Source organism: Sapajus apella, unplaced genomic scaffold (genome assembly GCF_009761245.1).
Source record: "Sapajus apella isolate SASKATOON/1434 unplaced genomic scaffold, GSC_monkey_1.0 scaffold6, whole genome shotgun sequence".
In the NCBI taxonomy this organism is placed as follows: domain Eukaryota; kingdom Metazoa; phylum Chordata; class Mammalia; order Primates; family Cebidae; genus Sapajus; species Sapajus apella.
Genome location: NW_022436946.1, coordinates 59,958,992 through 59,984,231, shown reverse-complemented (window position 1 = coordinate 59,984,231; position 25,240 = coordinate 59,958,992). Strand labels below are relative to the sequence as shown.

General features: G+C 37.7%; 1 protein-coding gene and 1 long non-coding RNA gene across 3 annotated transcripts in view; both read right to left on the bottom strand.

Annotated features, from left to right (window-relative positions):
* LOC116549602 overlaps positions 1-10,321 on the bottom strand; it is a 20,900-nt gene extending 10,579 nt beyond the window's left edge. Inside the window, exons 1-2 of the long non-coding RNA XR_004267958.1 lie at positions 10,311-10,321; positions 7,685-7,693 (exon numbers count right to left, since the gene is read on the bottom strand). This is a non-coding gene — a long non-coding RNA (uncharacterized LOC116549602). The remainder of the gene's footprint in view (positions 1-7,684; positions 7,694-10,310) is intronic.
* RNGTT (RNA guanylyltransferase and 5'-phosphatase) overlaps positions 1-25,240 on the bottom strand; it is a 343,044-nt gene that overhangs the window by 180,530 nt on the left and 137,274 nt on the right. The window lies entirely within an intron of this gene.

Here is a 25,240-nt window from a genome sequence, read left to right as displayed (position 1 = left end):
AAAAAAAAAAAAAAAAAAAAAAAAAAAAAAAAAAAAACTTGCTGAAATGCTGAAACTCCCTTCACTTATGAGATTGAAAACCTGGCTGAAATCAATTGGAACCAATATGGCCAACTGGTGTTTGCAGAGAGAATGAACTTGCTGGTGTCACAGATCCAATTTCCACCTCAAGCTTCATACTAACTCTCCCTGAAACTTGCACATGAGATCCATGAGGTAGCATGAATAAATAACTGTGCATGCCTGAGGACTTTCCAGACCTCCCCTTTCCTCCCACCAATCACCTACCAATACCAGAACTCACTCCCTAAACCTTTTCTAATGAAATTACTGCTTTCAAGTCAGCACAGAGAGAGATTTGAGCTGGACTCCTTAAGTCTCCTTGTTAGTCGACTTGCAATATAAAGCTTTTCTTTTCTCAAAATCTCAAGTGTCATAGTATTAGCTTCTAACACATCAGGCAGCAAGCCCTTTTACTCGGTAACAGTTTTAGCCTCATAATGACCATATAAAGTAGGGATTACTGTGATTTTCATTTTAAAGGTAAAGTTAAGAACTCGCCTAAGGCTACACAGCAAGAAATTGAGAATCCAGATTCATTCTGGCTCCAGAGTTTATGGTTTTTTGTTTTTTTTTTTTAAATGAGACTTTTGCATTGTCAGAGTTCATGTTCTTAACTGCTATCCTAAACTAGAGTGTCAGAGTCTCTTAATCCTAGTCTGGTCTAGGTTACATGCTCCTTCAATAAACTATCAAAGTATCCTGTGCTTCCCTCCATCACAGGCTTTTCCCATCTGTCTGACTACTAAATTGATGTGTATGCTTTTTGAGGTCAGGAATCACTTATATTCATTGCATTTTCAACATCTGTTACAATAATCTGGTGCACAGTAAGCTCTCACTCAATAAATATGTGTTAAGTATAAAATGAATAACACAGTGCAAGGATCTATGACAATCAACTGGTAAGGTTAGGTTATAACCATGGGTTATAGGTTAGACAGAAAAATATATAGACTGTATTATCCCAAGAGGTTGTGTAAAACGAAAACATCAAAAATTGTAAGAGAAGTTTAAAAGTTGTTGATCAGAGTTGTGTACATATTATGAAAGGAGTAACATTTTTAAAATGCTAAAATCATCTCTCATAAGTTAATAACTTTCTCACAAATCATCCTTTATTACCTATATTTATCTGTAGTGAAGACAACAGTAATAATGTCCTAACTGGGCAGAAAGAGCTGCTTCTAGGTTAATCTACTTTCTTCAAACTATTTCTACTCAATAACACTGAAACTGACTTTCTAAAACAAACAGTTTGTCATGTGCCATGGCCATAGCTAAAAATCTTTGAATGCTCTTTACTGTCTATATTCCAAGTTGCCTTAGCATGGTTTTTGAAGCCCTTTTTTTCCTGGGAAAACTCTCCTGAATATGTCTATCATCAAACCACAAGGAAATGTTCACCTTTTCTAAATGTTTACATACTTTCATATCATTAAACTTTTGGTTCATGCTATACTCTGTATCCAGATTGCAGCTGATAAGAAATGTAAGTGAATATTTGTTTTGTGGGTAGAGAAGCATGCATGACCTACCAGCACAGAAGAATAGTAAGTACTTTTGGAACGAATATACAAATACAATGGATATTTAGCCATAAATACATAATGCAATAAAAATACAACTAAACTGCATAAACGACTGGTCTGGATGTCATGAGGGAGAAAAGGTAGAGAGATTTAAAAAAAGGAAAAGGCTAAAGAGTTCTAATTTGAACATAAAGGGAAAATCATTTATTTGTAAAATAAAATTTTAGATTTTCGAACCAAGAGTAATATGAGAAATTGCAAAAATACGCACTCTGTTTAAATAGGTATGTTGAAGAATTCGCTTTACTGAAGAGAGGTCCTGGTCTTTGCCCTCAGCTACTGGGAGATGATCTCTAGGGACTCATCTACCTGATCTCCAAAGGAACTAGAGACTAAGTGTATTAGCCTGAACTTTCGGGAGGAGATAAAGACTAAAGGTCAGACATGCAGACTGTAAGTGAACAAATCCCAGTATAAACTGTGGACACCAAAACTTGCATTAACTTCCCTGGACTGTCATATATCATAGCCAAGAAAAGGTAACACCTTCCATGACTCCACCAGGAAAAGACAACCAGAAGCTTTGCTTTTGAGCCCTTCCCAGATTCTGCCCATGTGTCTCTCCTTTAGCTGGTTTTAGTATGTATCCTTTCATTACAATAAAACTATAATTCTAAATATAATGTTTCTCTGAGTTTTGTGAGTCATACCAGTGAATTATCAATCTGAGGGAGTCAGTAGGGACCTCAGTATTTATAGCCAGCAAGTCTGAGGTAAAGAATGTCCTAGGGACCCCAAAACTTGCAGCTGGTGTTTGAAGCAAGGACCATGTGGTTGGCCTAAATGTATTACAATAGGTTTTTGTCACTATATTTCTCTAGCTGATATAATTTCAGCTGTCCTCAAAGTCACACCCAACAGCAGGAAAGCTTATGACTTCCCCTGTGAGGCATTATTGCCAAGAGGCTGTTTAGGAAGTGGCAGAATGTAGAATGATGCCATACTTGCCTTCTCTGTTAATGAGTAAAGTGACCCAGTTAGCCACCACAGACGAGACCTTTAGCTTTGCTTTAATAGACATTGAATATCTCCGGATGAGGACAACCCACAATGAGATACCAAATGGCATTTTAGCTGTAAACTAAACATATTCTGCAGCCTAATAAAGTAACAGAAAAATGGAAGTGAGACTTTCAGAAATAAACTTTACTTTCCACAATATAAAAAAGTGTAATATTTCCCTAATCTTTGCATCAATTTTAAGCTAGGACAGAAAGAGAAAGCTCAAAGTCATATTTAAAAAGTGAGACCTAAGATTTATATCTAGAATGTTTTATGAAATATACTGTGAACAAAACAACAAAATGTGTATACCTCTGTTAACAGTGATTTTATTTCCTGTATTTAAAATTAAGCATTTATCAACAATTTAATGCAGCAAAGTAATTACATGGTTCACTGGGACGCGACACAACACCTTTAAAGAATACTAACTTTCATTCATTTTATCATTAGGCTCCAATGTCCAGATTAAAGTTCCTTTAGTTATCTTCCATGTATCTATATGTACATTATCCCCCAGAAAGGTTCCATCCTACTTCAGTCTAGTGAGTTACAATCTTCTCTTGGGGTGCACACATGTGTATACAGTATATGTGGACATATATGTGCACTTATAGTCCCTATGCTAAGACTAAGAATTCTAAGAACATGCAAAAAGAAAGGCAAAGTATAAAAAAGAGAGAAGAAATGAAAATCTTCTTGAATGAGCAAATAAAATGAATAGAACCAGTGGGACAAAACTAATAGCATATAATAAGCTGCTTGACATAAAATACTAGGTATCAGAGGTATATTTTAGGCACTGGAAAAGCAATTTAGTTAAACCAGTAACAACCCCAATTTAAATTTATTACTCTTTTGTTCTCAAGTAAATGAAACTATGAGTCAGTCAAGCTTCCATTTGAAAATAACATTCAAAAAAATCTTTGTGAGCATCCTAGAATCAGTAATAAAACCTACTCTACTTATATCTAGATAAAACATTGATTTACAATACACCAAAACTTAGAAAAGGTGACCCAGATATATGAGTAAAAAAATTTAAAATTTTTATGTCATTGTTTAAATTGTTTAAAAATTTTATGTCATTGTTAAAATTTCAATGTCACTGTTTCCTGGAAGTAATCACAGTTTAAGGGGGAAATGGGGACCATAAGGGGTGTACAGGCTGGGGGAGAGATTCTCATTATTTCCAAATATGGAGACCTAAAACTATTCACATACAAATCATCACTGGAACTTTGAACTCAATCCTTAAAATCTGACCAGTGAATACAGTCCTAGACTTCAAGCACCAAAAGAGAAGTGTTAGCTTGTTGCAAGGTCTAGAGACACACTGAAAAACAAAGGTGGCACCCTGTACACTCTAGAGCAAAAACCACTCTGGTCTAGCATACCTAAACGAAATCCTAAATATATACATGGCTTTCATTTAAACTGCTTTCTTCTCAGACAGCAAAAAAGAATATGCAAGGTATTCAGAACCTCTTCATACCATGTATCTGGACTCATTAGGTACAGTTATCTTACTTCAGACATATCAGACAGATGGGATTTAAAAGCTACAGTTTTTGGATCTTTTACCGTTTGATTTTTCTGGTCATCCCATCAAAAATGTGGGCCAGGCAGTGGCTCACACCTGTAATCCAGACGCATTGAGAGGCCATGATGTGAGGATTGCTTGAAGCCAGGAATTTAAGACCAGCCTAGGCAACCTTTGTTGCCCAGATCCTGTCTCTACACAAAAATAAGTTTAAAAAAAAAAAAAAAGGGCAGGGGGAAGAGTAGATATATATACACACATACAACACATACATATACCCACATAAACACATGCATATTCTCCAAATATCAGAAAATTAATAAAACACTCTGAACTATATCACGTCTCCTCTCCTCAAACTAATCAGCAACCTTGACCCTAATACGTCAGGTACTTTGCCAAACTCTGATACTAAATAACTAACCTAACCCTTGCCTTCACCATCCACATCTATTCACATCATTTTAAAATCATTTTTCTATACAGATGTAAGATGAGTCAACATTTAACAGTTTAATTTCTTTTATCCATCTGTAATTTCCAACAGGTTAAGCATCACGTGCAATTGTTCCTGAGTATTCTTAAACACTTAAAAGCACAGCCAAATATACTACCATTTTTTGAAAGCATATTAGAAACATAAGCTCAAGGATAACCAGGAGCATAATTTAAGTTTCTTTTGGGCCAGGCACATTGGCTCCCGCCTGTAATCCCAGCACTTTTGGAGGCAAAGGCAGGAGGATCACCTGAGGTGAGGAGTTCCAGACCATCCTGGCCAACATGGCAAAACCCCATCTCTACTCAAAATATAAAAATTAGCCAGGCATAGGGGCACATGCCTGTAATCCCAGCTACTCAGGAGGCTGAGGCAGGAGAACTGCTTCAACCCAGGAGGCCAAGGTTGCAGTGAGCTGAGACTGCGCCATTGGACTCCAGCCTGGGCAAACAGAGTCAAACTCCAACTCAAAGAAAAAAAAGGAAAAAAAAAGTTTTTTGACCATCAGGAATCAAATCAAATCAGGCTAAAGATGAACGCATACTTACTAATGAAATAAGGTTATGAAATTAACTACCAATTCATTATGAGTATGATAAACCCAGTTTAAAATGCTTTATAATTGTGCCATAATCAACAAAAGAAAAATAATTTTGTGATACATACAAAGAACACTTTTAATAAAACTAAGTTTTAAAATCAGCAATAAATGACTTTGCAAAATTTAATCATTTTTTTTTATCTACACAAAAATATATTTAGATTGCCAAAACCATTTATGTGATCAAACATTTCTCTGTCTTCTGCAAGGCATAATAAATAAATATAGAGGGAAATCCTTTTTCCTGGAGAAGGATCCAAGATGGCCAAATAGGAACAGCTCCAGAGTGCAGTTCCCAGCAAGAACAACGCAGACAGCAAGTGCTCACTGCATTTCCAAGCAAATTTTCACTGCCCACAGATCAGGAGATTCCCAGGCCAAAAAGTGTCACAAGTTTTCAGCACGGCTGATGCCACAGGTTGGCACACGGAAACTTACACAAATCTAGGCAGCCCTTTCAACTGGCCCCTGGAATGCATGGGAGACAGAGCCACCCATTCAACTGAAAGGGAGGGGGCTGAGACAGGGAGCCAGGAGATCTGGCTTGGCAGGTACCACCCCCACAAAACAAGCAATCCAAAACGCTCTGGATTGAGAGTTTCACACCAAGTGCAGTTGGACCCAGGATGGTCCAGCTCAGTGGGAGCAAGGGCGTCCACCACTACCGAGGCAGTCCACCAATATTGAAGCAGTCCACGCAGCAGCTGGGCAGAGGTTGCAGCAGCTCAGCAATGCCTCTTTTGGCAGACTGTGACTAGAATACTCCGTGCGGGGCAGGACATCTCTGAAAAAAGGCAGCAGCACATCAGGAACTTACAAATAAAGCCAACCTTCCTAGGTCAGAGCACCTGGGAAAAGAGGTGGTTATATGATCTGCTGCAGCAGACTTAAATTTACCTGCCCAGAGCTCCCAGCACAGCACTTGAGCTCCTATAAGGGTCAGACTGTCTCCTCAAGCAGCTCCCTGACCCCATATACCCAAAGAGACATCTCATAAAGGAGAGCTCAGGCTAACATCTGGCAGGTACCCTTCTGGGATGAAGATAACAGAAGAACAAACCAGCAGCAACCCTTATTGTTCTGCAGCCCCCATGGGTGACCCCCAGGCAAGCAGGGTCTAGAGGGGACTTCCAGCAGTCCTGCAGCAGAGGGGCCTGACTGTTATAAGGAAAACAAAGAAACAGAAACAAATAGCTTCAACATAAACAAAAAGGACGTTCACTCAGAGACCCCATCCAAAAGTCACCAACTACAAAGACCACAGGTATATAAAGCCACTAAGATGGGAAGAAACCAGTGCAAAAAGGATGAAAACGCCAAAAACTAGAACACCTCTCCTCCTCCAAGGGATCACAACTCCTCACCAGCAAGGGATCAAAGATGGATGGAGAATGAATCCGATGAATTGACAGAAACAGGCTTTAGAAGGTGGGTAATAACAAACTTCTCTGAGCTAAAAGAACATGTTCTAACCCAATGCAAAGAAACTAAGAACCTTGAAAAAAGCTTTGATGAAATGCTAAGGAGAATAAACAGCTTAGAGAATATAAATGACCTGATGGAGCTGAAAAACACAAGAGAACTTCACAAAGCATACACAAGTTTCAATACCTGAATTGACCACGCAGAAGAAAGGATATCAGAGACTGAAGATCAACTCAATGAATTACAATGAGAAGGCAAGATTAGAGAAAAAAGAGTGAAAAGAAATGAACAAAGCCTCGAAGAAATATGGGATTATGTGAAAATACCTAATCTACGTTTGACAGGTGTACCTGAATGTGATGGAGAGAATGAATCCAAGCTGGAAAACACTCTTCAGGATATTATCCAGGAGAACTTCCCCAACCTAGCAAGGCAGGCCAACATTCAACTCAAGGAAATACAGAGACCACCACAAAGATATTCCTCAAGAAGAACAGCCCCAAGGCACGTAATTGTCAGACTCACCAGGGTTGAAATGAAGGAAAAAATGCTAAGGGCAGTCAGAGAAAACGGTCGGGTTACCCACAAAGGGAAGCCCATCAGACTCACAGAGGATCTCTCGGCAGAAATCCTACAAGCCAGAAGAGAGTGGGGGCCAATATTCAACACTCTTAAAGAAAAGAACTTTCAACCTAGAATTTCATATCAAGCCAAACTAAGCTTCATAAGTGAAGGAGAAATAAAATCCTTTACAGACAAGCAATTGCTGAGAGATTTCGTCATCACCAGGCCTGCCTTACAAGAGCTCCTGAAAGAAGCACTAAACATAGAAAGGAACAACCAGTACCAGCCACTCCAAAAACATACCAAATGCTAAAGACCATTGACGCCATGAAGAAAATGTGTCAACTAATGGCAAAACATCCAGCTAGCATCAAAATGGCAGGATCAAATTCCCACATAACAATATTAACCTTAAATGTTAATGGGCTAAATGCCCCAAGCAAAAGACACAGGCTGGCAAACTGGATAAAAAGTCAAGACCCACTGGTGTGCTATATTCAGGAAACCCATCTCACATGCAAGGACACACACAAGCTCAAAATAAAGGGATGGAGGAAGATTTATCAAGCAAATGGAGAGCAAAAAAAGGCAGGAGTTGCAATCCTAGTTTCTGATAAAATGGACTTTAAACCAACAAAGATCAAAAGAGACAATGACATTACATAATGGTAGAAGGATCAATGCATCAAGAAGAGCTAATGATCCTAAATATATACACACCCAATACAAGAGCACCCAGGTACATAAAGCAAGTTCTTAACAACCTACAAAGAGACTTAGACTCCCACACAATAATAGTGGGAGACTTTAACACTCCACTGTCAATATTAGACAGATCAACAAGACAGAAAATTAACAAGGATATCCAGGACTTGAACTCAGATCTGGACCAAAGGGACCTAATAGACATTTATAGAAATCTCCAGCCCAAATCCACAGAATACACATTTTTCTCAGCACTGCATTGCACCTACTCTAAAATTGACCACATAATTGGAAGTAAATCACTCCTCCGCAAATGCAAAAGAACAGAAATCCTAACACTCTCTCAGACCACAGGGTAATCAAATTAGAAATCTGAATTAAGAAACTAAGTCAGAACTACACAACTTCATGGAAAAACCTCCTACTGAATGTTGACTGGATAAACAATGAAATGAAGGCAGAAATAAAGATTTCTTTGAAATCGACAAGAACGAAGACACAATGGACCAGAATCTCTGGGACACATATAATGCAGTGTCTAGAGGAAAATTTATAGCAATAAGTGCACACATGAGAAACAAGGAAAGATCTAAAATCGACATCCTATTGTCAAAATTCAAAGAGCTAGAGAAGCAAGATCAAAAAAACTCAAAAACAAGCAGAAGACAAGAAATAACCAAAATCAGAGTATAACCAAAGGAAACAGAGACACAAAAATCCCTTCAAAAAATCAATAAAACTAGGAGATGGTGTTTTGGAAAGATCAACAAAATAGACTGCTAACAGAAAATAAAAAAGAAAAGGGAGAAGAATCAAATAGATGTAATAAAAAATGAAAAAGGGATATCACCACTGATTCCACAGAAATACAAAGTACCATAAGAGATTACTGAAAACAACTCTATGCACATAAACCAGTAATGTGGAAGAAATTGACAAATTCCTGGACACTTGCACCCTGCCAAGCCTAAACCAGGAAGAAGTCGAAACCCTGAACAGAACAGTAACAAGGACTGAAGTTGAGGCAGCAATTACTAGCCTACCAACCAAAAAAAGTCCAGGTCCAGACGGGCTGACAGCTGAATTCTACCAGACATACAAAGAGGAGCTGGTAACACTCCTGTTGAAACTATTCCAAACAATACAAAAAGAGGGAATCCTTCCCAAATCATTTTATGAGACCAACATCATCCTGATACCAAAACCCGGCAGAGACTCATAAGAAAAGAAAACTTCAGGCCAATATCCATGATGAACATAGATACATAAATCTTCAATAAAATACTGGCAAACTGATTGCAACAGCACATCAAAAAGCTTATCCATCACAATCATGTAGGTTCATCCCAGGATGCAAGGCTTGTTCAACATATGCAAGTCAATAAACATAATCCACCACATAAACAGAACCAAAGACAAAAACCACATGATTATCTCAATTGATGCAGAGAAGGCCTTTGACAAAATTCAACAGCCCTTTATGCTAAAAACTCTCAATAAACTAGGTATCGAAGGAACATATCTCAAAATAATAAAAGCTATTTATGACAAACCTACAGCCAATATCATACTGAATGGGCAAAAACTGGAAGCATTCCCTTTGAAATCCAGCACAAGACAAGGATGCCCTCTCTCACCACTCCTATTCAATACAGTATTGGAAGTTCTAACCAGAGCAATTAGGCAAGAAAAAAAATAAAGAGTATTCAATTAGGAAAGAAGGAAGTCAAATTGTCTCTATCGGCAGATGACATGATTGTATATTTAGAAGACTCTACCATCTCAGCCCAAAATCTCCTGAAACCGATAAGCAACTTCAGCAAAGTCTCAGGATACAAAATCAATGTGGAGAAATCACAAGCATTTCTACACACCAATAACAGACTAACAGAGAGCCAAATCAAGAACAAATTCCCATTCACAACTGATACAAAGAGAATAAAATACCTAGGAATACAACTAACAAAGCATGTAAAGGACCTCTTTAAAAAGAACTACAAACCACTGTTCAGAGAAACAAGAGAGGACACAAACAGATGGAGAAACATACCATGCTCATGATTAGGAAGAATCAATATTGTGAAAATAGCCATACTGCCCAAAGTAATTTACAGATTCAATGCTATCACCATCAAGCTGCCAATGACCTTCTTCACAGAACTGGAAAAAAACACTTTAAACTTCATATGGAACCAAAAGAGAGCCCACATAGACAAGACAATCCTAAGCAAAAAGAATAAAGCTAGAGGCATCATGCTACCTGACTTCAAACTATACTACAAGACTACAGTAATCAAAACAGCATGGTACTGGTACCAAAACAGAGATACAGAAAAAATGGAACAGAACAGAGGCCTTGGAGGCAACACCACACAGTTGGTGGGAGTGTAAACTAGTTGAACCATTGTGAAAGACAGTGTGGCACTTCCTCAAGGACCTAGAAATAGAAATTCCTTTTGACCCAGCAATCCCATTACTGGGTATATACCCAAAGGATTATAAATCGTTCTATTATAAAGACATATGCACAGGTATGTTCATAGCGGCACTGTTTATAATAGCAAAGACCTGGAACCAACCCAAATGCCCATCAACAATAGGCTGGATGAGGAAAATGTGGCACATATACACCATGGAATACTATGCAGCCATAAAAAATGATGAGTTTGTGTCCTTTGTAGGGACATGGATGAATCTAGAAACCATCATTCTCAGCAAACTGACACAAGAACAGAAAATCAAACACCACATGTTCTCACTCATAGGCAGGTGTTGAACAATGAGAACACAGGGACACAGGGAGGGGAGCATCACACACTGGAGTCTGTTGGGGGGGCCAAGGGAGGGACAACGGTGGAGAGGGGAAGGTCAGGGAGGGATAACATGGGGAGAAATGCCAGATGTAGGTGACAGGAGGATGGAGGCAGCAAACTACATTGCCACATGTGTACCTATGCAACAATCCTGCATGATCTGCACATGTACCCCCAGAACCTAAAGTACATTTAAATAAATAAATAAATAAATAAAAATAGACTTCTGTTAAAAACACCTGTTCGCTGATAAGTAAAATTATATCCACATCATAGTTTCAATAAAGATAATAATACTAATCCTTTAATATCTTCAACCTACTTTCTTCCAGTTCATAATCCAATAAACACAGCAAATTACCTGAAAATTTTAATTTTGAAATACACAGTTATTACCTATGAAACCTAAAACATATTATTTAATATCAAGAATAGTATTCTTCATAACATTAAGTACTCCCCAGAATTATATCAAATTTAAAAATATTTTTTAGAAAATAAAAGATAAAGTTATTTTTCCTGAAATGATGTGTTGGCAACTAAATGAACTATAGAAAAGAGAAGGTCACTAAGAGGAAGGTTTCAAGTAGAAATAGTTTATTATACTCACAGATACAGTAACAGAAAAGACAAGAGGGGGCTCATGATTTAAACAGCCCCAAGAAAAAAGAATGAAAAACAGCAAATTCTGAAAGGGCTGCTAAAGAGCTCATGCAGCTAATGAACACATGTGCCACAAAACAACCACCCACACAGTAGGATCTACATTCTCCTAGAAATTTAACGTTATTTCCAAGACTCCACATTTACTTTTGGGTAAAGAGTCCTAATCCTTTGGCATCATAACCACCAGCTACTCTAATATTAATCCTAATTTTTCACTGTCATTCATTCATCAAACTACCAACAAGGAATTTAGCCCTTGAATCACCCTTGTCTTCTTCATGTATGCCACCATACATGTAGACAGTTCACTCAACATCCTAGTGTCCAAGATCCTAAATATTTTCAACTCTACTGACATTCTCTTCCACTCTACCCCTTCAATCTCTACCAACAGACAACTGCTAAACCATTATTTCAAACTACTTCACATCAAACATATTTTCTAATAGATCACTCTCTTACAATATGTCTCCCATCCACCAATAAAAAGGGCATTTGTATCTACCTGCTACAGCTGCAGATCCTTATTTTACCTTTCAAAAATTATTTCACCTACTAGGTAGGACTTGATAGAAACATTTCACAAACATTCTCAAACCCTATCTCCACAAATGCCTCTCTGGGACTACAATTCTCAGCCCTGCAATCCTATGATTAGACATAGGATTGTACATAATCGTATGTGGAATGGTGTTTTAGACTTGGAAAACAAAGATAAGAGTATTAAGAATTTAAGCCCTGAAATGCCATACAAGTGATACACCCTGAGGACTGAACTTATCACAGGAAAACCTATAGACTCCTATCAATTATCCAGTTAAAAAGTCTAATTTTAACAATATACTACTAATGATGATGAGGATATGATCATGATGATGGATGACTTCTCTGAGGCTAGCACCTCCACACTATTAAATAAAGAGAGCAAATTTTTTTTTTTTAATTAGCCAGTTACCCAGCCCTCCATGTTTGGCTAACATGAGAGGGAGAATCAAAAATCAAATTTTTAAAATTATTTTTTTGGATACAGGAACAAGACAAAGATATTCTCTGTCAGCACTCCTTTCAGCATACTACTGGAAGTCCTAGCTAATGAAGTAAGACAAGTAAAAGGTGTAAATATTGGGAAGGAAGAAATAAAATTGTCTTTTTTCACAAATGGCATGATTGCCTATGCAGAAAATATGAAAAGAATAAACAAAAACTCCTGGAGCTAATAAGCAATTATAGCTAGGTTTCAGGATACAAATATACAAAAATCAATCATTTTCCTATACACCAGCAATGGTATATAGAAAAAATATCAATCACTTTCCTATATACCAGGTGAAATTTGAAATTCAAAATACAATATCAAACATAACAAACTATGTATAAAAATCTGTATTAGAAAAACTACAGAATTCCAATGAAAGAAACCAAAGAAGAACTAAATGGAGAGATAGCACATGTTCATAGACAGGAAGACTCAATATTGTCAAGATGTCAGTCTTCCCAATTTGATCAACAGATGCAACACAATCCCAATCAAAATCCCAGCAAGTTATGTTCTGGATACTGTCAAACTGATTTCAAAGGTTGTATGGAGAGGCAAATGATTTAAAATAGCCAGCACAATACTGAAGGAGAAAGTAAGGGCAACAATTGGCACTACCAGATTCAAAACTTACTATTAAGCTACAGTAACCAAGATAGTATAGTATTGGCAAAAGAACAGACAAATAGATCAATGGAGCAGAACAGAACACAGAAATAGATCCACATAAATATAGTCAAATGGTCTTTGACAAAAGAGCAAAGCCAATGAAATGAAGAGGAAATAGTCTTTTCAACAAATGGTGTGGAACAACTGGACCTTCACATGCAAAAAAATAAATTCTGAAGTTGCAAACTTATGATTTGTGTAAATTTCAGTATGTGTTATACATCCCCAAGCAAAAGTTTGCTTAGAAACACTCAAGAAAAAAATGTGCTAATTTAATTTTAGAAAGCATATGCTTTACAGTCTCAAATCTTTGAAAAATATGCTATGCTAAAAATCAGATGTGTGAAATATAGGGCATTCTGAGAAACTATCCAATAATACAAAAAAGAAGAACAATGAAAAGGAAAGTATAAAAGATAAAATATGAAGAAGATTCAAGGACAGCAGCAGAATGGTTAAAAATATATATAGAGAGAGAAGAGAAAATTACATGTTAAGCAAAATTTTTAAGGAAAACTAAATATTATGCAAAGTTTTATTAGGTTAGTATTTCTAAGCAAAATATAATTAAGCAAAATTCAAAGCAAACAAAAGCAAAATAAAATATTTCTGTGTAAACTATGCCTAAGCAAACTGAAAGTTTAAAAAATTCTGTCAACTGATTTTGATAATAAAATTCATAATGAAGAACTGAGTATTAAATGTTTATGTGCTAAAATGTTTAATATATTAGAAAAAAGACAAAATGTAATAGCACTGAAAAATTTTAATATTCCTCTCTTACCTATGACAAAAGTAGAAAATAAAAACATTACGTTTCTAATAACGATGATATATTAGGCCACTAAAAAAAAAAAAAAAACCAGCAAATTCCTAGAAATTATACCAACCACATTCCTTAGTCACCAAACAAACAACAACAAAATTGTTGAATGAAGAAAAATAAATAAATTGAAAACCAAGTGGAAAACCTGATGAACCTTAAATTTTAAAATATTCTGTTAAGCGCCTGTGCAGTCAAGGAAAGGGCCCAAAAATGAACTGAATTTATACAGCCAGTTTTTCTCTAGGGACATCTCCTAATTCTAAACATATGGCAAAACTTAGAAAATCCATATTTTTCCCTAGGCAAAAGGCCACTGCTATGGGAAAAAGAAATAAGTAGAGATTTTGGTGGGGTCAGTAAATTACAGAGTCAAATTTGGGGAGGGATTCAAACATACATCTGGATTTCCCCTCAAGATGACAACAGAATCCTAAAGTTACACAGATATATAGAAAACAAAATTTGAAAGAAAAGATTATGTCCAACATCAATATATTTGAACATTTTAATAACATCAATAATTTTCTAAAAATTACACATTAATAAAGCTGACACATAAAAATGTTAAAACTTGCTAGCTATGTTTTTCAAAGAGTTTCCTCCTTAAAAATATCCTACAAATTATTTTAGAACTGAGTTCATTCAAGCTTTCACAGAACAGTTCACTTCAGTGTAAATAAAGCATTCTCTGTCACAGAAAAATAGGCGGAAATCCCCAATTCACTTTACATAATAAAACCAACAACTACAAAATCATTCTCCATCTACTGTCAACTTCAGACCAATTTCTATCATCCATTCAGTAGTTCCATGCATTTGCAACACAGTAGCAATCTGGCACATTATTTAATCAGAAAAGTGTGTCTGTATCACATAAAAAGAGTGAAAGTTGATAGGATGGCAATTAAAAACAGGTGATCAACCAACAAATACATCAACATTTAAAATACAGTGATTTAATTTTTGACAAAGGTGTCAATGCAATCCAGGAAAAGAAGTCTTTTCAACAAATGGTGCTAGAATAACTAGCAGGGAGGGTGACATGAATCTCAATTCCTACTCCACACTGCTAACAGAAAAATTAATTAGAGATGGATAATATACCCAAAGATAAAAGCTAAGACACAGGCTCTTGGAATAAAACATAAGAGAATATATTTCTGACCTTGGGTTAGGCAAGCAAAGGTTTCTTAAGCAAGACACAAAAAAGCATTATCCATAAAAAAATAATAATTCATAAATCAAGAGTGAATTAATAACTTCTGCTATCAAAAGCCTCAGCTAAGAAAGTGACTGGGCATGGTGGCTCACACCTGTAATCCCAGCACCTTGGTAGGCCGAGGCAGGTGGATTACCTGAGGTCAGAAGTTCGAGACCAGCCTGACCAACATGGTGAAACCCCGTCTGTACTAAATATACAAAAAATTAGCTGGGTATGGTGTACACACCTGTAATCCCCACTACATGGGAGGCTGAGGCGGCAGAACCGCTTCAACCTGGGAGGCGGAGGTTGCAGTGAGCCGAGACTGTACCATTGCATTCCAGCCTGAGCAACATGAGCAAAACTCCATCTTAAAAAAAAAAAAAAAAAAAAAAAAACCCGGCCGTAATCCCAGCACTTTCGGACGCTGAGGTGGGCGGATCACGAAGCCAAGAGATCGAGACCATCCTGGCCAACATGGTGATACCCTGTGTCTATTTAAAAAATACAAAAATTAGCTGGGCATGGTGGCATGCACCTGTAGTCCCAGCTACTCGGGAGGCTGAGGCAGGAGAATTGCTTGAACCTGAGGGGCAGAGGTTGCAGTGTGCCGAGATCATGCCACTGCACTCCAGCCTGGTGCCTGAAGACACAGCAAGACTCTGTCTCCAAAAAACAAAAACACTCCTGACCTCCAGTGATCCACTTGCCTCGACCTCCCAAAGAGCTGGGATTACAGGTGTGAACCACCAAGCCCAGTTTTCTGTCTGTTTTCTAAAACACATGTAGGTAAAAATGAAAGGAAAAGAATAAGCAAAAATTATTTATAAAATGTCAAAATTCATAAATGAAAATGCTTAAAGGAAGTCTGTCAGTTATCATAAAGCATACATTGAGGGGTACACTGAGAGGTAAAAATATAAATTAATAATTCACACAATATCCCATCACATTTGCCATCAACTGGTTAGAAGCAAGCTACAGATCCCACCTGCACTGATGAGGAAAGAGCACTGGGGTCCACCTTAGAATTCTGCCTATCACATGGGTGGAGGGGCACAGTAGCACAAACTTTCAAGAATATGTACTAGCATAGACAAGAATCTAAGATTCCATTTTCAGCATTTATCCTAAAGAAATACTCATGAGCTTTCACTAAGTTATATACAGAGATAATCAAAACATTACTAACAAAACTTTGGTAAGTAATCTAAACATCCAATAAGAGATACTAACTTTAAAATCATTATTTTTAAAGAAATACAGCCTACTTTCCAAATCAGTGTGTGTGTGTATATTTTTGACATATATACATATTTTTTTAAATGTTTATTTGAATACATGCAAATCTTGCCTTTGTTTTGTGGCTACAACCAAACTTTATTATACAGTGGTATTATTGTTTCTTCCACTGCAAAGCAGTGTGTTTTATTGGTCTTCAGCTGAAATAGTTCACTATTATTGCTTTTCAGCTATCACTGGTATACAAATTTGCTCTGATTATGACCTTTTTTTTTTTTGAGACAGTCTCACTCTGTCACCAGGCTGAAGTGCAGTGGTGCAATCTCAGCTCACTGCAATCTCTGCCTCCCGGGTTCAAGCGATTCTCCTGCCTCAGCCTCCTGAGTAGCTGGGACTTACAGGAGTGTGCCACCACGCCCAGCTAATTTTTGTTTTTAGTAGAGACGGTGTTTCACCATGTTGGATGGTGTCGATCTCCTGACCTTGTGATCTGCCCGCCTCGGCCTCCCAAAGTGCTGGGATTACGGGCATGCACCACTGTGCCTGGCATGACCAGTGTTTTTAAGTGTTCCCCCTGCACATAGCACTTATGGTTGCCATATTCCATATGTTCATATAAATTGTTTACATTTTCAACTGTCCTTCTCGTCACTCTGCACCCATGTCCAATAAAGTAAGGCAAGACTGATGGCACAGTGGTAGAATACAAACAAATCAATGCTGGTCTCTTTCTAATCTATTCAAATGCCTGGTTCATGCAAACCAATTTTACAATTAGCATAGAAAAAATATAAGTTCCTCCCTGTATTAGGAAATATACACTTCCCTATTACACGTTTACATGTCTAAAAACAGCTCTTATCTTAAAATGAGAAATCACAGTTGTTCACGTATCACTGGATAAGAGATCTCCAGAGGTATGTAAAGAGAAAGGTAAGCGGGGGCGGGGGAGGAAGGGGCATGGTCTTACAACCAATAACATCTTATTTGGTAAACAAGATACAGAAAATCTGGTTCCCTATGAACAACAGAGTTGTCTGACAACCTTCTTCAACGTCATCACCAATCACGTACTAGATTCAAATCTGTGATTTATAGTTTATTTTCATGCATTTGTCTTCAGACTCATGCCTTAGAGAAGTTACTTAAACCTATGAGTTTAAGGACTTCACTGAAGTAATTTGTAAAAATATTTTAAAATTTTATTGTAATCCTTCAATAATATACACATAAGTTTTCTATATTTTACTTTTGGTAAGACTGCCTCTGCTTGAAGTACAAAAATCACCAGATAATATACTCCAACTAAAAAAAAAAAAAAAAAAACGTGTACCAGGTTCTCCTTATCTACTCTAAAAGCTTACATTTTCTCAACCATGTCTCATGTCTATTCTCATTTATACATCACCTTTTCAGTTTGGGGGCATATACTACAGGTTTCAGAGTGTCTGAAATTGTCAAATATCTACTCTCTAAGCAATGTGATGAAGGTAGTGAATTTTTTTAATTTAAAAAAATTATACTATAAAAATTACTTTTATTAAATTCATATGCTGGAACTAAATACCTCCATCATGTCAACAGTGACCAATAGAAGCTTCTATGCAAGTGGAAAGGCAGACACTATTATTAAACCGCCATATTTCACTTTAAAATTCTAAAAAAAAAAACTACTAAGTCAGACATTAACGCCAAAGTAGTGTCTCACACTGTTGAGTTACACACTTTTAAAAAATCATTCAGAGGGCTGGCAAGATGGCTGAATAGGAACAGCTCCAGTCTGCTGCTCCCAGCGAGATCAACACAGAAGGTGGGTGATTTCTGCATTTCCAACTGAGGTACCCAGTTCATCTCACAGGGACTGGTTAGACAGCGGGTGCAGCCCACAAAAGGTGAGCTGAAACAGGGTGGCGTGTCGCCTCACCCTGGAAGTGCAAGGGCTCAGGGAACTCCCTCCCCTAGCCAAGGGAAGCAGTGAGGGACTGTGCCTTAAGGGACAGAGCACTCTGGCCCAGATACTATGCCTTTTCCATGGTCTCTGCAACCCACAGACCAGGAAATTCCCTCAGGTACCTACATCACCATGGCCCTGGGCTTCAAGCACAAAACTGGGCAGCCATTTGAGCAGACACAGAGCTAGCTGCAGGAGATGTTTTTAATAACCCAGTGGCACCTGAAACACTAGTGAGACAGAACTATTCACTCCCCTGGAAAGGGGGCTGAAGCCAGGGAGCCAGGTGGTCTAGCTCAGAGGATCCCACCGTCATGTAGCCCAGCAAGCTAAAATCCACTGGCTTGAAATTCTCACCGCCAGCACAGCAGTCTGAAGTCAACCTGGGTCACTCAAGCTTAGTGGAAGGAGGGGTGTCTGCCATTACTGAGCTTAAGTGAGCAGTTTTCCCCTCACATTGTGAACAAAGACTCTAGGAAGTTTGAACTCAGCAGAGACTATCACGCTCTGCAAACCTCTGTAGCCTGACTGCCTCTCTAGATTCCTCCTCTCTGGGCAAGGCACCTATGAAGGAAAGGTAGCAGCCCCAGGCAGAGGCTTATAGATAAAACTCCCATGTCCCTGGGACAGAGCACCTGGGGTAAGGGACGACGGTGGACACAGCTTCAGCAGACTTAAACGTTCCTGCCTGCCGGCTCTGAACAGAGCAGCAAATCTCCAGCACAGTGTTCAAACTCTACTAAGGGGCAGGCTGCCTTCTCAAGTGGGTCCCTGACCCCCATGCCTCGTGACTGGGAGACACCTCCCAGCTGGGGCCGACAGACATCTCATACAAGAAAGCTCTAGCTGGCATCTGGCAGGTGCTCCTCTAGGACGAAGCTTTCAGAGGAAGGAAAAGGCAGCAATCTTTGCTGTTCTGCAGCCTCCACTGGTGATGCCAGGGTCTGGAGTGGACCTCCAGCAAACTCCGGCAGACCTGCAGCAGAGGGGGCTGACTGTTACAAGGAAAACTAACAAACAGAAAGGAACAGCGTCAACATCAACAAAAAGGATATCCACACAGAAACCCCATCCAAAGGTCGCCAACATAAAAGACCAAAGATAGATAAACCCATACAGAGAGGAAAAAGCAGCGCAAAAAGACTGAAAGTTCCAAAAACCAGAATGCCTATTATCTTCTAAGTGATCACAACTCCTCACCATGAGGGGAAGAAACCTGGATGGAAAATGAGTTTGATGAATTAACATAACTAGGCTTCAGAAGGTAGGTAATAACAAACTCCTCCAAGCTAAAGGAGTATGTTCTACCCCAATGCAAGGAAGAACCTTGATAAAAGATTTCAGGAATTGCTAACTAGAATAACCAGTTTAGAGAAGAACATAAATGATCTGATGGAGCTGAAAAACACAGCATGAGAACTTCATGAAGCATATACAAGTATTAACAGCTGAATCAATCTAGTGGAAGAAAGGATATCAGAGACTGAAGATCAACTTAATGAAATAAAGCATGAAGACAAGACTAGAGAAAAAGAAAAAGAAAAGGAAACAAACAAAGCCTCCAAGAAATATGGGACTATGTGAAAAGACCAAACCTACGTCTGTCTGATTGGTGTACGTGAAAGTGATAAAGAAAATGGAATCAAGTTGGAAAACACTCTTCAGGATGTTATCCAGGAGCACTTCCCCAACCTAGCAAGAAAGGCCAACATTCAAATTCAGGAAATACACAGAACACCACAAAGATACTCCTCAAGAAAAGCAACCCCAAGACACATAATTGTCAGATTCACCAAGGCTGAAATGAAGGAAAAAATGTTAAGTGCAGCCAGAGAGAAAGGCTGGGTTACCCACAAGGGGGAAGCCCATCAGACTAACAGGGGATCTCTCTGCAGAAACCCTACACACCAGAAGAGAGTAAGGGCCAATATTCAACATTCCTAAAAGAATTTTCAACCCAGAATTTCATCTCCAGCCAAACTAAGCTTCATAAGTGAAAGAGAAATATAATCCTTTAGAGACAAGCAAATACTGAAAGATTTTGTCACCACCAGGTCTGCCTTACAACAGCTCCTGAAGGAAGCACTAAATATGGAAAGGAAAAACCAGTACCAACCACTGCAAAAACGTATCAAATTGTAAAGACCATCCACACCATGAAGAAACTGCATCATCTAACGGACAAAATAACCAGCTAGCATCATAATGACAGGATTAAATTCACACATAACAATATTAGCCTTAAATGTAAATGGGCTAAATGCCCCAAGGAAAAGACACAGACTGGCAAACCGAATAAAGAGCTGACACCCATTGGTGTGCTATATTCAGGAGACCCATCTCACGTGCAAAGCCACATACAGGCTCAAGCCAAAGGGCTGAAGGAAGATTTACCAAGCAAAGGGAAAGCAAAAAAAAAAAAAAAAAAAAAAAAAATCTGGGGGTTGCAATCCTAGTCTCTGATAAAAAAAAAGACTTTAAACCAATAAGATCAAAAAAGACAAAGAAGGGCATTACATAATGCTAAAGGTATCAATGCAACAAGAAAAGCTAATTATCCTAAATATATATGCATCCAATACAGTAGCCCCCAGATTCCTAAAGCAAGTTCCTAGAGACCTACAAAGAGACTTAGACTCCCACATAATAATAGTGGGAGACTTTAACACCTCATTGTCGATATTAGATCAACAAGACAGAAAATTAACAAGGATATCCAGGACTTGAACTCAGCTCTGGACCAAGCAGACCTAACAGACATCTACAGAACTCTCCACCCCAAATCAATAGAAGACACAATCTTCTTAGCACCACATCAAACTTATTCTAAAATTGACCACATACTTGAAAGTAAAACACTCCTCAGCAAATGCAAAAGAATGGAAATCATAACAAACAGTCTCCCAAACCCAATCATATAAGAACTCAGGATTAAGAAACTTACTCAAAACCACACAACTGCATGGAAACTGAACAACCTGCTCCCAAATGAGTACTGGGTAAACAACAAAATTAAGGCATAACTCGTAAGTGGGAGTTGAACAATAAGAACGCATGGACACGGGAAAGGGAACATCACACACCAGGGCTTGTTGAGGGGTTGGGGGTTAGGGGAGGGTTAGCATTAGGAGAAATATCTAATATAGATGATAGGTTGATGGGTGCAGCAAACTACAGTGACATGCATACCTATGTAACAAACCCGCACATTCTGCACGTGTATCTCAGAGCTTAAAAGTATAATTAAAAAAAAAAATGTATTCAGTTGAATACAAATACAATCATGTGAGCTATGTCAATCCTATGCTTTGTTAACCTGCAGCAAATTCACAATCACACTAAGAACAATTAATTGGTCACATTTAGGCAAAGCAAATATCTCTTAATTATTTTAGAAGACAATAATCATCTTTTGGCCAGATGTGATGGTTCACATCTGTAATCCAAGCACTTTGGGAGGCCCAGGCAGGCAGATCACGAGATCAGGAGTTCGAGACCAGCCTGACTAACATGGTGAAACCCCGTCTCTACTAAAAATATAAAAATTAGCTGGGCACATGCCTGTAATCCCAGCTACTCAAGAGGCTGAGGCAGGAGAGTCACTTGAACCCAGGAGGCAGAGGTTGCAGTGAGCCGAGATTGCACCACTGTACTGCAGCCTGGGCAACAGAGCAAGACTCCGTCTCAAAAAACAAAACAAATAATCATCTTTTTCCTCTGAATCTACAAACAGGTATTTCTTGAATGTTAATTATAAAAATATTTTTTAGCTATCATGTTTACCAAACATAGAAACTTCTCCATGTTACAATTATAAATCTTTCATAGACATGTTTCAAATATATATGGCATGAGATAAAATGATTTCTTCATGTGTCAATGAATAAGATTTATTACTCCAAAAGAAGTTTTCTGGGACAATAAATCTTTAGGTTCACCATATGAAAATAAGAATTCTCTTCAGTATGCATTATATGATTTTCTTAAATTTCCCTCTAAAATGACAAATGAATGAAATTGAAAGGATCCATCAGGTCATACTCAATATGAATAATGAATGACATATTAATAGACTAGATAATGCAAAACTGAACACCATAAACATGATATGGAATGGGCATCCTCATTCTATTTTACATCTACTTTCAAACCAAAATGCAGTTGCACCATTGTATCTATAATTTCATTAAAAATTAGGCATAATCACTGAAAATATCTATGTGTGAACAACAGATCTTCATGTTTAGGCAAAGATTCTTTCTTCCCTTCAACCACAGTTGCCATAACAAACTCTCAAAGGTTCTTTTTGTTTTACTATGATACAAACAATACAACACTGATAAAGTCACAGAACAGTGATATAAAAATAACAAGACTTATGGTTTTCTTTATGAACGACTAGTCTTAAACACTTAAGAACTTATGAATTTATATTTAGTGATAAAATAGGAAAATAAAGAAAAGCAAAGCAGTACCTACAAAAGAAACCTGAATGCAAAATGAAATACATAAATATAAAACAAAGCTTAAATTCCTAACAAAGCATGCAAATAATAAACATTAATAAAATTCTTTTAAAAGTAGATGTGTACATGTCATTGCAAAATTAAATGTAGAAAAATAATAACTTTTGTACTTGTCTATTTAATTCTCTCAACAGTTATTAGAAAGGAGATCTTAATATTTATTACTCTTTCATCCTACAAAGCAAACATTACTTTTAAAACAGCAATAAGCAAATTGTTTAAAAATGTTTTCCACATAAAATTTTTCTAGTCTAACTAGACAGTAGAAAGTAAAATTACTTCAAGCAGAGAAAAGCTTCGCCAGTAGGAACTTCAAGAGATTATCTGTTCTTGTTTTTTTTTTTAATTTTAGCTTTTGAAATGGGGAGAAGGGGATAGTGACATGCTTATTTTTTTAATTAAGCACAATTTCCTAAAATAATTCAAGAGTGATTCTTTGCATGTTCTTTCACTAGATCCTAACTATACACAACTGGCCCCTGCTAAGGGAAATGTACAGAGTTCTAACAGACAGACAAGCAGAAAATAAGACAAAGACAACATAATACTATTTCAATAGAAATAGAACTTTACAAGTAGAAAATAATCTGAGCTTAGGCTTAGTTAAAGTACACATGAGAAGTATGTCAAAGAAGAGAATGAGTTATTATCTTTACCAATTGGGCAGAAAAACAGGAAATTAGACAAGAATATATCAGTCAATGTTATCACTCCATAAATGGCAACAATTTTAATCTTTCCAACCTACTTATATATACAGATAACCTATTCCCTGAAAATAGGGGGGAAATAATCATGAGATTTAAAAAGCAACTTCTCAGACTAAGCAAGTAATAATAGAGCTTTCTAGTTTAAAATACTGTCTGTCTAGCAAATCTGGTACAAACTTTCTAAACATCTTCTAAAATGCCTAGGAAAAACATAGTATAAAAACATTAGATTGGGCTGGTGGCTCATGCCTGTGATCCCAGCACTTTGGTGGGCCAAGGCGGGTGGATTACTTGAGGTCAGTAGTTCAAGACCAGCCTAGCCAACATGATGAGACCCTGTCTCTACTAAAAATATGAAAATTAGCCGGGTATGGTGACACACGCCTGTAATCCCAGCTACTTGGAAGGCTGAGGTAGGAGAATAATTTGAATCCAGGAGGCAGAGGTTGCAGTGAGTCAAGATTGTGCCATTGCACTCCAGCCTGGGCAAAAGGGCAAGACTCTGTCTCAAAAACAAAACAAAAACAAACAAACAAAAAAAAACATTAAACCTCATACTAGGACAAAAAGTCAGTAACTACCAGAGTTTTAAGGCTGATAGATCTGTACCAGAAACTTTCTGAAGGTATTATAATTAACCAGGTACAATGGTATATGCCTGTAGCTCAGCTACTTGGGAGAGAATTGCTTGAGCCCCTGAGTTTGAGGCCAGCCTGGACAACATAGCAAGACCCTGTCTCTGTTTAAAAAAATTAAAAAAAAAATATATATATATATATATGAAATTGATGACACCTTATAATAAATTCCAAAAAAATTAAAAAAAAAACAGACAATATTCTCTCATCTCACTACAATAAAATTAACATTTTTTAATTAAGAATAAACTCAGAAAATAAAGACTCTTCTACAAGAAATGTTAAACTCTCACAATCCTGGAAAAGATTAAAAAATAAACCAAAATTGCAAAACTCTTATAAACATGACAAAGAAATTATCGGCTATTTGGTAGCTCACACTTGTAATCCCAACACTTCAGGAGATCAAGGTGGGCAGACTACTTGAGCTTGGAAGTTCAAGACCAGCCTAGGGAACATGGTGAAACCCCATCTCTACAAAAAATAAAAAATAAGCCAGATATGGTAGCGTGTGCTTGTAGTTCCAGCTACTCAGGAGGCTAAGGCAGGAAGATTGCTGGAGCCAAGGAAGTTGAGGCTGCGATGAGTTGTCATCATGCCACTCCACTCCAGAGTGGGTGACAGAACAAGACCCTGTCTCTAAAGTAAAATAAAAACATAACTAGGCTTGGCTTAGGAAAAGAGCAAAAATAAAAAAATTAATCTAAAAGTCAGTTCATGGAAGGAGAAAAAAATTAAATAACTATCACATTAAAAACAAAATCAGGGCCGGGCGCGGTGGCTCAAGCCTGTAATCCCAGCACTTTGGGAGGCCGAGGCGGGTGGATCACGAGGTCAAGAGATCGAGACCATCCTGGTCAACATGGTGAAACCCCGTCTCTACTAAAAATACAAAAAATTAGCTGGGCATGGTGGCGCGTGCCTGTAATCCCAGCTACTCAGGAGGCTGAGGCAGGAGAATTGCCTGAACCCAA